A 12,731-nucleotide genomic window follows, 5' to 3' on the forward strand; every position below is an offset into this window, starting at 1 on the left:
TCTTTGCATGTTGTCTGGACTACCTGTGGTGGGCATAGTTTTCAATACATCTGGTCTTACAGCACTTCTCAAACTAATTCTTGATTTCCTGTTTTGACCTACAGTCAATCCACAGTCTCACTGCATTTCTTGCCATGAGTTGAATTAGGATGCTGTTCTCCATTCATTCTGTGGTAAACTTCTTTAGAAGTTTTGAGGGCATTAGCTATTTGCCATGCGTTGACAGTCCAAAATTATAGCCACTGTGATTTGGGGTTTTATATTGCAGAATCAAAACACGCCCTTGGGAGTTCACAAAAGCAAATTCTATATCTGTTCTGATTAGTGCCATTTCTTTTGTGATTGTTGCCCTCACCTCCTCCCCCCCCCTTAAAATGATGTGATTTTAATATGTAATCACTAATGTCTTTCAGTCTGCATTGGGAATTCTTGGTGTCTCATTTTCCTGTAATTCTTCTGTACAATTCCTGCCTTAAGATTTAACTGAAGGGCGAGAAAATTCGTCTTCAAAAGTGACATTCAAAATCATTGAAGTGATGCTTAGGATTTCTGCACCTTTATTTGAAGTAGGGTTGCCATGTTGAGGTAACAGAATAATAAAGAGAAGTTTACATGTGTTAAATCTGCCAATAGCTTTTAAAACAATGTTGTAAGGTTATCTATGGTATTGGAGTGGTATACATGTAGTTCACATATCAAGGTAAAACAGTAATTACGTTATGACTCAATTTTGTCAATTCAATTAAAAAAAAAATCAAATTCAATTTTTTGAATCTAGAGAGGTAGAATTGTTTTTCTGAAGCAATTCCTTTCTGGTTTTAATTATCCATACTTTCCAGTTAGTATTCTTGTCTTCTCAAATGAGTCGAATGGAGTTGAACTTTTTACTCAGGAAAAAATAAACATCCACAAATCCAATATGCAGCTGCAGTAGTTATAAAAATCTGTAATTGAGGAATGTTGGACAATTCCTGTTAAGTTTTATACTTTCTGCCATTCTGGAGGTCACATTTGTCATCTGGAATTGTAGTTTCTAAATTGCCCTAGGCACTTGGCTAGTTCTTAAGAAGGAGTGTCTCTGATTTTGGATGCAAGGAAATGTCATCTTTGCCAAATTGTGTTATGCTTCCACCTTCATCTTCTTAAAACTGGCATGTTTTTCCTTGGAAGCAATTCTTCTATTCAGATTGGATGGGCATTCCTACACCACAGAGAAATTTCTCAGTAAAATTAAAACAGATCTTCTGGAAGTAGCACAATTATGTGCAGGTCTTAACCTAAGGGTACTGTAAATCCTACCTTCTAGTTTTCAGATTACTCATGTAATACATCTGGGCTGTATCATATTGGCTTACTGTTCCTCTGGTTCTGCTCTGCTGCCTTTGACCAAGAGGATAAAGTGACTGGAACAAGCAGTTGAATGCAGCCTTCAAAGAATGTGGTTTTGCACAGGTACCCTGGAGTGACTTCCAGCACTAACTATGCCTGTGCTGAAATTGTGCTCTCCCTGTAATTGATTAGACATGTTTGTGCATATCTGGTAGCTGTAGCTTTCCAATGAAAATTTTGAATTTTCTGTACAATGATTGCTTACTTTCAGTCTTCCTCGAAGCCCTGTGTCATTCCATTGAATAGGTGATTTGTTAGAACTCTAGCATAAAAATACATTGCTGGGTCATGGACTAAAGATAGCATGGAGCTCTTACACAAAGGAAATGAATTCTGTGTTAAGCTTTACACATCATTTAAGGTGTTTTTGTGTGCTTAAATACTGACATGATACAAACCAGGCAGACTACTTGATAAGCAGTTAAGACCTCTTCCACCCAAGGACATTGTTTTTAGTGATGCATTTGGCTAGCTTGTTTTCTGGAACATCATAAGCTCATGGTATTTACTAAGCCAGTTTTACCACCTTGTTCTCTGTCCAAAGTATTTTTTCTAATGATTTAAATATGATGATAAGATACCATTGAGTTGTTTTTTGGAGCAAGGTGATGCATTTTGTTTATGAGGGGAATCAACCAATGTCTTTCTTTACTATGTTGTATTTTAATAGGCAAAGGTGTAGTTGCCAGCAGGACTAACAGTTGTATCGTGTGGAGACTTTGTAAGTTCTGCACACAGTTCAGCAGCTTGGAAGATGTTATGAGCCTCGGTTACTACTCCAGGCTGGAGAACTCAGCTCTGTCAGCTAGTAAAATATGTCCTTTGCTGCAGCTTTGGAGAAAAGGAAAAAAATCCAGGAAACAGATCCAACATTTTCTTCTAAGCATCTCTTATTTTCTGTCCAGCTTATTTAACTGTCATAGAAAATTAGGCAGAGAATAGAAGATGATTAAAATAGATATAAATGCACTTCACTGACACTGATGTTCTCAAATGCTTTCATTAGTAGCATACTATGTCCTCCCCATCTTTTGTAGCTAAATGGTCTATTGTATCTGATCATGAGCATTAATGTTCTTCAGGAAGGATATGAATCCTGATTCTTGTGTGCACAAGCCCTCTTTTAATCTCATAAATATTGTGAAAATGACTATAGGCTGCAAAGGAACCAGCTTTCTCCAGGTCTGCAGATACAGTGAAAGAGATTAATGGCTTCACAAGGCTTTGGAGTGAGGTGGTTTTGTCATCAGGGAAAGATAAATGGTATCTTATTTTTCATCTGTTTTTCAGAAAATTGATGGGAATTGGAAGGTCTCACAAAAGTTTATTAAGAGAATATTTTTCCTTGTTTGAAAAATGCTGTTCCGTTTCAGATGCAGATTTCAGAAAGTTGGCCTTGTGATACAGGTGTTAGAATTGGAAAAGAGGAACTTCTGATAATAATTACTGACTTGCAGCTTATGACCAAAGTAATTTTTAAGTGTTGTGGGAGTGGCACCACAGGGTGCCCACTGTTCCAGTGGATAATTAAATCTTCCCATTCTAAATAATTCATCCTTTAGCAGGGGAAGTTTTGATTTTCTTCAGGAGCCAACGGCCACAGCACTTTCTCCTGTATTGGTAGATCTTTCTTGAAGTCTGTTCTGCATCCTTTCTGTTACCCTAGCTTGAAATTTTTTTTGTGTGTGTTTGTTTGTTTGTTTTTTTGTTGTTTGTTGTTTGTTGTTTTTTAATTTAATATTTTTATAATTGCTTCTGCCATTATACTTCAAGGAATTAATAAGTCAGGTCATCATGTGCCAAATTTAAAATGTCATTCTTTCATTAGATGGATAACAAGTCTGAAAAAATCTTAAAGTTGTCCAGCTTGCAAATATCTGAGAGAAGGTTAGCTCAAAAGAACCTGATTTTGTGAACGTATAGCTTCCATTCAGCTGGAGAGGCACTAGTTTGCTGAAACTCTGCCCACTCATGGAAATGTCAGTATGCTTAGTTATTGAAAGAATTTCTTGATTTATTGACTAAAATGTGTGGGCAGTTTAATTCATGGATGTGTGTGACTATAAAAGGCAAAAGTTAGATTTGAAATGCATAATGTAAAGGGTCCATGATTGATCCAGAAAGGTTTTGGAGCTTGGAGTGATGAAAGCTCTGCTGTCCCAACCTTTGTCAATTAATAGGGACCAAATCAGCTCAGCCAAATTCCTCTTCCTGTCATCTTAAATAAAGTTACTGATGTTCGTGTCCATGAGTGCTGACGCAGCCCAAAATTGCAGTAGCACAATCACTCCAACCAGAGCTTCATGCTGTTGCATGATGGATTTTCTTTTCCTAATTTATTGGTTTGGAAGAACAGTTGTGTCATTCTGCGTTAATTCTGCCTAAGATCAGAATCGTAATAGGGAGTGTTAGGCTGTAGAAGAAGCAAATTAATCACCTTAATTCTTACATGCTAACAGATTGCAGGTATCCACCGAGAACCAGTTACACTGTCTGCAGAAGCTATATTTACTTGATACTGTTTCTACTGCTAAGGGGTCAGTTGCTGTTCCCAAAGCAAGTCTTGGGAATTGTTATCCGGAGGAATTTCAACACTGAAGTCCAAAATGCATCACCATAAGCAGGCATCTTGAGGGGCAGGACTAAATATGCCTCTAATGGCAATGATGTGCTCAGTTTTGCTCTATTCGAGCATGACTTTCTCTTTAGTTGTGCTCAGTGAAAATTCATAGGTACTTCCTATGGTCAAGAGTATATGATGTATTCTTACCAGGCAAGTCCTCATTACTGAGACAGAGAGAGAAAAGAATTGATGAGGATGTGTGACTTTTCAGAATGTCTGGATTGAGGGAAACATGGCAGTAATTTCCTAACATTTCCCATGCACGTGGGATTACAAATTAAGACATTTTTCATCAGTGCAGCTTTCTCCTGCTGTGCAATTCTCATATGCCTAATTTAATTGAAAAATGTGTTTTCCTCAATAGTTCTTGCTAGGTGGGGCTTCAGTCCTCTCGTTTCTCTATTTCCTGCTATTATATCGTAGATATGAAAAACTGTAAAAAGCAGTCAGAATAGTCTGTACCCCGCTTAATGTATATATTTGCTCTGTTTAATGAACAGTTTTCTTTAGAATACTCAGACAACCTAGCTTACATTTGGCCTATAAAGGGCTAAAACTGGAGATAATAATTAGGCAAAATATAGTTTGTCTGAAGCAGGTGCTGTACAGTTCAACTTAGGCGAATTCTAATTTAGATTACTACAAGTGAGTCAAATCTATGATGCTCTCTTATAACCAAGGGAATCAGGTACAACAAATTAAAAACTTGAAAATATCAGGATTTATATATTTTTTATGTATTATTTAATGGTTTCCAAGCTGCCTGAAGAGTTCAGTACAGATCAAAAAATTATGTGGGATTTGTACTCTGAAGTGTAGAAGTATTTACAGAAAATAATGGGTAACTGACTTCTTGCAGGTGTTAGAAGGAGTTTTAGGTTGTACCCTACTTTTGAGTTTTACTATGTTATAAGGGTGGCAAATAATCTCATCATCTTTATCAGCAAATAAGGCTGATAAAATTAAATACTTTACAAATAAATCAAATAAATTATTTTATACAAAAATAAGATAAAATTCTTTAACTGTTTTTCATATAAAAAGGGCAGTTTCACTTATAAGCCTTTTAACTTAGGTAGTTACGTGTACTTGGGTGGAGTATTGAATGCTGACTCATCTGCCTATTTTGAAGCAATTCATTCTGAATTTGACCCAATTATGGAGTCAGATTTAACCGGGAGATTTTAACACAGTGCTGTATGTGGATCAGAATGACGATATGCAATATATGTTCGTGATCATGGGATAGTGTCGATTCATTTTTTTCCCCAGGTATTTTTTAGTACTGTTTTGTCTAAATTGATGTTAGGTTACCATAATCTTACCCAGAGAGAAACGTTTCACATACAAGAACTGAGAGATCTCTGTGTTTAAAAACATTGGGCTCAGTTTACAAAAAACTGTTCTATTCAAATTTATTATGGATAGGAGTGCTGTAATATTGAAGTAGGGGTTTTCTGCATTTTTAATCCTGAGCTTTTGAGGCTGTGAATGGTGAATTATATTTCTTAGACAAGATTATTAATTTAACCAAGTTTAATGAGGAGGATGTGAGCAGGAGGGAAGGAGACAAAAGAAATGGACAAAAAGGCTTGGAGACATGAAAGGGAGAAGAAACATTGTCTTTCATTTCTATTTAAGTACTTTTTTTCAGAGATAATGCAAGCTTCTGTTGTTATTCTAGCCCACAAACTTTAATACTCCCTGCTTTTAACTAAAGGGGAAATGCAGTCATGAGTTAGATGAATGGCTATTAAATATTTTAAAAAATTATAAATGTGTAGCTACCTCTAGCCATATATCAATATTTAATTTCAGCTAATAGTTAATTTATTTAGCTGTTACGTAGCGAATGGTTTATAGTAATCACAGTATTCTTTCACTGAAGGTAAAGAATGCCATACTGGCCTTCTTACAAAAGAAGGCAAAATTTCAAGAGGTTTATGGCAGGCTCTGGAAAAAATGGAAGATGGATGATTCTGGCACTGCCTTGAGGTAGTGGTGTGAAAATTCTCGTGAGCCTCATGAAGCTCTCTGCTCAAACCTCCTGAAATCACACAGCCACATACAAGACTAAATTCGCATTGAGGTCCTTCTCTAATGAAAAAAATAGTTCTTCTAGAAATTAATCATTACAAGGTAATAAAGCAAGCTTGTAAGTGTTTTGCTGAATTGGATTTTCCAATCTTTCTCATGCTTTGAACACTGTTTACTACCAGAAAATTCGTTATAACGTGATCTGTCTGCAGGACAATTAATCTGCATCTAAGTTAAACATTTTTTTTTATTATTTTTTTTTTTAATGATTTAAGTCAAATACAGTCTGCAAGTCAAATCTAACTGGAACATTATTACATGTACCTGTTTACAGGTGGAGACTTAATTAGGTTGCTTTCCTTATGTGATTTGGGAAGCATGGAAGTCCATATATGCTGAAAGAGCACAATGAGCAAGAAATAGAAAAAAATGAAAGTGATAAAGTTGTGATTTTTAAATATACATCTTAGAAGCATTATTTTTATGTTACAGGCATTCTTTTAAATATTCTAGATATAGAATATTTCTAAATATTACAGTCTAAATATTACAGTTCTAAATATTACAGTCATTCTCAAGTTCAGAGGTGTATTTCCTTTAAAGTTCAGTTCTTAGACAATGGAGTGTTTTTAAAGGCTATGGAATGGTTCTTTTATTAACTTGTTTCTAGGGAAAATTTCTTAGGTCTGCTGTTTCATGATATTTTAAAATGTTTCTTTTTCTGAGAACTTGAAAAGCCTTTTTAACTTACTGAAAGATTTTCATACACTTAAGAAATTTTTGAAGTCTGAAAAATACTGCTGCCAGTTACTTTTGCCTTAGTGTCTCTAGAGGACAGAAGGTAAGAACTATGAAATACTGTTTTCCATGGTTCTTGCTCTTTCAGTCTCAGTTTCACCCTAATAGAGATGTATTGCACTATAAAAGTTTCCAGGTAAGAAGACCTGTCGTGTAATTTCACAGGCTAGCCTAGCCAGCAGAACAGAAAAAGCTTAAATCTGATGGAGTGATTGCATTTCTTTGTCAATATGGATCTGAACATTGTAGGTTGGGTTCATTTATAGTACTTCACAGGACTGATCTAGCACGTTTTTATTTTATCATCGTCTTCAAAACATACAGGTAAAAAAGCCACTCACACCTTCAAGTAGGCAGGTCACTTTCCATGAAGTTCTCGGCAGCGTTGCTCCCTAAATTATATTTGACTTGTACTATTAAAATGCATTAGTTCAACACTGAACACCACATAATTGTGTTTTGCAACTTGATAATGTCATAATTATGACATCTAGTAGTATGTAGCATTATAATCTTATGATACTCGATTCAGCAAGGCACTGTAGAGTAATTATATGCTTGGAATTCAGTGGAGCTTAGCTCTTTCTGGTTAGGTGCAGACTTCAGTGTGATTAAATTTAAGCACGTGCTTGAAATTTCCTCTAACTTGAGCACAGGCTGGAGGAAATGTCCACTGTATTTCCTGGCATATTCTTTCCTTTCACCTCAGAGGAGAAAATCCTACTTGATGCAATGAGTTACGTACCCCACAGGATATACGAGTGACTTACATACCTTTCTAACTTTGTAGAATTTGCATTCGCTGGAGGTACAGACAGCACTTTGGACAAAAAAGTTACCTATCAAATCCCTATTTGTGCTCACATCCTCACTTTGCATTTTGGAGCTGCTTACACAAACCCTTATTTAGAGTGTGTCTCAGTAGAGGTGACTTATGGAGAAATAGATTTGCTTTCTGAATGTGAAATACATCGGTTCATTTGCATGAAGTTTTTGGCGATGCTACCTGCATAACTGTTGGCTAGAACTATGTATTGTCAGTTTATATAGGAGCTCTAATACAAATGCAGGTATTCAGGTAAATAATATTTTATTTTGTTTTAAAATATTCACCAAGGCAAAGCCCTTAAGGAGGCCTTGTTTCTGTATTTACTAGTTGGGAGGGGTTTGATTCATAAGGCTGACAAGATGCAGACATTCAAATTTAGTTAAAACCTGACTACATTATATCTATGCAACTCCTTTGGGCACATGCCTGTGTTGAAGATTATGAACTGTGACATATTGAATTAGCCCATAAAGTAGGTACACAACTGAAAGCTGCATCTAACCATGTTACATCTTATCACGTGCCTTATTATAAATGATTGTGTAATTGTTCTTAGTAATCCTAATAGTGACATAAAACATTTTCATGATATGAACTTTCTTAAAACTAGTATAAGATAATATGCATGCGCATGCAAATGAAGCAATCACTATGCCTCAGGCACATAATTTCTGCCATCAAGAAAAATAAGGAAGTTTCTGGCACTTCTTAATTTGTCATTTTTGCAAGCACATGCTCAAAAGCAAGCATAATTTTGGGAAAACCACATGTTCAATTCAGACTCGATGGTGACCGATAAGATGATGATTACGAGGCAGTAAGACTCTGCTCTTGTACCAGTTTATTTGAATTGGTTCCCAAACCTGTATTTGCTGAATCAATATGTATTCTATCATGTAGATGTAGATTTAAAAGGGAATTTTGACCTTGGGGTGAAACTATGGCATGTAATTTGATGGTGTCGTAATTTGTGTTTATAAGAGGTGTTTTGACTGCATTTCATTTTTAAACTGGTTTAAGACCTTAAATAGATTTATAGAACTAACAAAATGGTAACCGCCAATTTTAAAATTGCTTTTTAAGCAAATTGAAGAGTCTTGCACATGATAGTGAAAGCAGAGCTTTTTGTCTGGTAGATACCCTCCATCAAAAGAAAACGTAGCAAAGAGATGTTATAACTACTTTTGGAAATTGTAAATTATTAACTATGAACTAAATCATGATTTGAAAGATAATTAATGAATTGTTCATGTTCCAGAGTAGCAAATGAAGATGGTTTGCATTAAACTTCCTCTCGTTGTAGCTTTGCCATAGTGCTGGGTTAAGTATGACAGAGTCCAACATTATAAACGGTGTTGTATGCCAACAAAAAGTAGACAAACTTACAGTGACAAAATAACATGTTTTATTTTACTGCAGTAAGACTCGATCACCTCTTTTAGGACGTGACATGGTCTTTGCTATTACGGTGCACTTAACAAAGCCTATTTAGTATAAGCATAGTCTAGGGACACTGCAAATGAGCTGCTTTCAAACAAGCCAACATCTACCAGAAGCTTTTGTAACAAATTTTATTTTCTTCTGCTCTTTCTTTGGCTTCCACTCTGTTTCTCTTTGCCAGAGAACAGGGTAAGAGTGGTCTTGAAAGGAGGTTGTAGTGGTATTACCCTTGTATGTAGTTCCCCAAAGATATTTCACTTTAATTTTTCTCAGTGCTGCTGTTTAGTGGTAATAACCCATGGGGAAATGCCTGCAGTGAACCAAAGAATGAGGGAAACTTCCTCAGAGATGATGGTAGGTCTGAGAAGTGTTTCACTGAAGTAACAGAACTGAGAACTCTTTCATCCTGAGAAAGAGGGGTTTGAGTGTCTGAAGGGGACTTTCTGCACATCCTGGGATTCCTGTAGGTAGAGCAATGGTGCGCCCTCACACCAAATCCAGAGCTACTGGGAGATTTGAGGGAGGTTTTTTCCTGAAGTCATGATCACTTCTGAGCACAGGCTCTCAAAACAAAACAAAAAAAGTTTCAACATCCTCCTTATTCTCCTCTGACAGGACGTAACACAATGTTACAAGGAGATAATGAGCTGAGCAACAGCAAGTCTATTACAGGAAGGTTGTCATGGGGGTTTTTGTCCTGTTGGTTTGAGGAGAGATGAAATTTTGAAAAGCAGCCTAGAATCTGTGTATTTTCAGTACCTAATAATGAAGACATTCACCACACAAAGAAAAACCCTGGAACAGTCTTGAATGCACATCCTAGCCTCCAGCTGCATCTGTACTCCCTGCTTATTTAGGGAATTGTCTTTTGCGGGGTGGGGAAATTGAATTGGCAACTGTGAGAAGGGGAGGGAATGCTTTATTGATGGGTAACAGTGAGGCTGTATGGCTTTCCATTAGCGTAGCTGATGATTCAACTAGACATCAATACCCTGAACAAAATCAACACTGAAAAAATTGATCTTGGAATTTGCCAGCTAGTGTCAATAACTGGAAATCCTAGGGCAAACTTTTTTTTAGCAGCTTAGAGATTGAAACAATTGTTTGCAAATCATTTACTCAATGCAGACACAGATGCCTTGGTCTGATCGACTCGAGCACAGCTCCTAAGCCAGGAACTTCTCATTTCTCACTATAGTTCAGTGCCTGATTCATCGTGTCAGATGGGCTGATTCATTTTGGCCATTGTTTCCCTGCTTGTAAAAATGAATGCAATCATAATCCGCTTATTGTAATATCTGCCTGCCTCACTTGAGCTATTGTGCAGGTCACTTCGTGTCTGCGTTGTGTGCTGCAGCTGAGTGGGGAACAAGAGAGCCTGCAGCCACCGGTGCCGACTTGCTCCCCGTTGGGCAACACTGAGAGATTTTATGTCCTCATCCCTCCCAGCCTGTAGCCACAGGATCGTGATGCGAGTCAGGTGCCCCGGGTGGGCCCAGCTATGCCCTGCCGTGGCCTCCCCCTTGAGCACGGTGCCTCCCTCACTGAGGGCAGGTCCTGCTCCCTCTGCCCATTCTCCTCCACGCACCCTCTGTCCTTTCCTAAGGGCAGGAGCTGTCTGCAGGTAACACAGTGAACATCAGCAGGAGGGAGCAGCCAGGACAGGCAGACAGTTGCCCTGGCACAGGAAGTCGTGGAGGATCAGCACTGCCTGGAGAAAAGGGGTGCCTTGGGCACAGCACCCCCAGCGCTGCTCTGTGCCACTGCTGCATGGGCTGCAGCCTCTGCAGCTGCCCTGCACAATCCCCTAGGGGCAGGGAGGACAGTGGGAATGGGACGAGTTGCACCCTGATGTCTGAAAGGCTTACAGGTGCTAAGACACTCAATGCTACTCGCTTTTCTGTGGTCCTCCACAGCTTGGTATCATAATGTCCTCAGCAGGTATTGTCTGTGGCTCCCTGCACAGCACTGGGAAATCAAGCTTCTCACTCAGGCTGCTAATGCCAAGCTCCTTTTTTTTGTAAAGTCTCATCTTCCATAACTAATAAAAATTAACATCCGTCATGTGATAGAGTGTCTGCTCGCAGTATTGAGTTGCTTTGGCTGTGTCTCCTCTGATACAAGGAGACGCTTTAATTTGATAAAGGATTAGTGTAAATGCAGTGGGGAGAAAAAAATTCAACTTGCCTTCTGAGCTGAAGATTTATTATGTATCTTATAAAATAATATTGTTTTCAATAAAGTGAACATGAAGGGAAAAACAATTCAGTGTTCTGCAGGCTTTCTGCACTGTCCCAGTAAGTCATTCTAATGAACAAATTCAATGGCAGAATTGAATTTTCTGTACACATTAGCAGTAACGTTGGCTTACTGTCTACTAACGCAATTACTGCTTAAACAGGAAAATTGGTTTTAAAGCATCAGTTTACAAGATTTAAGACCTATCCTGGCCCCAGGGCTTGCGTTATAACTTTTTGTTTAGTTTTGATGTTCTGACTTTGGTGTACTAAAAAACAAAGCGTGGCAGAGAATTGCATCAGCTGTCTGACTAAGAGGTGGTCTTTACGAGACATTGCAGAGCAGAGCCCTCATACATCATCACTGACAAAGGCAGGGAAGCAGTGCCAGCTCTCATGCTCTTGAGTTGGTGGGGATTCTTACTGAGGGCTACTGCATGGGTGCAGGATGGTGGTATGCTGTGGGGTAAGCTTGAGAGGGAAATAAAATTTAGAAGATGTCATTGAGGGCTCATATAAAGCTCTGGTGTGGTTAGAAATGTAGGTGCAATTTCTCGCTGATGATACTGGGAAATGAGAGGGCCCCTACGGAGTGACAAAAAGGGTCTAGCAGTGGAGTGGTGATTCCTGTCCCTGAATTGCTCTAGATTTTGGATATGGATATGAAGCATTGACAGTGAGTTGGTCATTAATGAAGGGAAAGGAGAAGACGGTCCTATGAAAAACTTTTATATTGTCAGCTGTCGTGTGTGTACATGTGTGCGAGCACTTGCACTGTAGTACTGTAACCTTTACGGTGTTTGATTCTGAACTATTTAGCACTTTAACAGCTGCATACTAATTACATTGACACATTTTTAGCAATTACTTGTTATCTTCTTCATAGCAATTGCTTGCTTACTTGAATGTGGTCTTGTGCACCAAGTTTTTTCAAAGTACATGCAAGTAATGCAGTGCCCCTACAGGAAAAAAAAAAAGACAACAAAGGGGAAGATCAAGAATGGACTGACTTTGATGTGAGAAAAGAGTTGGAATAATCAAGCACACACAACCTCCAAGCTTATTTTTAACGCTGAGTTGGATAGTTTGTCCTATACATCTGATGGACCTGGAACGTGCTTTCATTGTTCTCACCTTGCTGTAGGCCCCCGAATAAATAAATAAATAAACAAACACAAACTAGGTAATATTGCACAGCTTTAAATCCTGATTGCTCATAAAACAATTTGCTTACATATGTTAAAAGAGCAAATGTTTCTATAGATTCAGTGTTACAGTAGGCCCAGTTTAATACAGTAAGTGTTGCAGTGATTCAGGATTTTAAGAGCAGTGACAGGCTTTGGATAAGTGAGCATTTAAGAGAAAGGAGAACTAACAA

General features: G+C 38.0%; 1 protein-coding gene across 4 annotated transcripts in view; it reads left to right on the top strand.

The window, feature by feature from the left end:
- The window catches only part of APP (amyloid beta precursor protein), a 213,619-nt gene that overhangs the window by 171,721 nt on the left and 29,167 nt on the right, over positions 1–12,731 (top strand). The window lies entirely within an intron of this gene.

Source organism: Anas acuta, chromosome 1 (assembly GCF_963932015.1).
Source record: "Anas acuta chromosome 1, bAnaAcu1.1, whole genome shotgun sequence".
Taxonomy (NCBI): domain Eukaryota; kingdom Metazoa; phylum Chordata; class Aves; order Anseriformes; family Anatidae; genus Anas; species Anas acuta.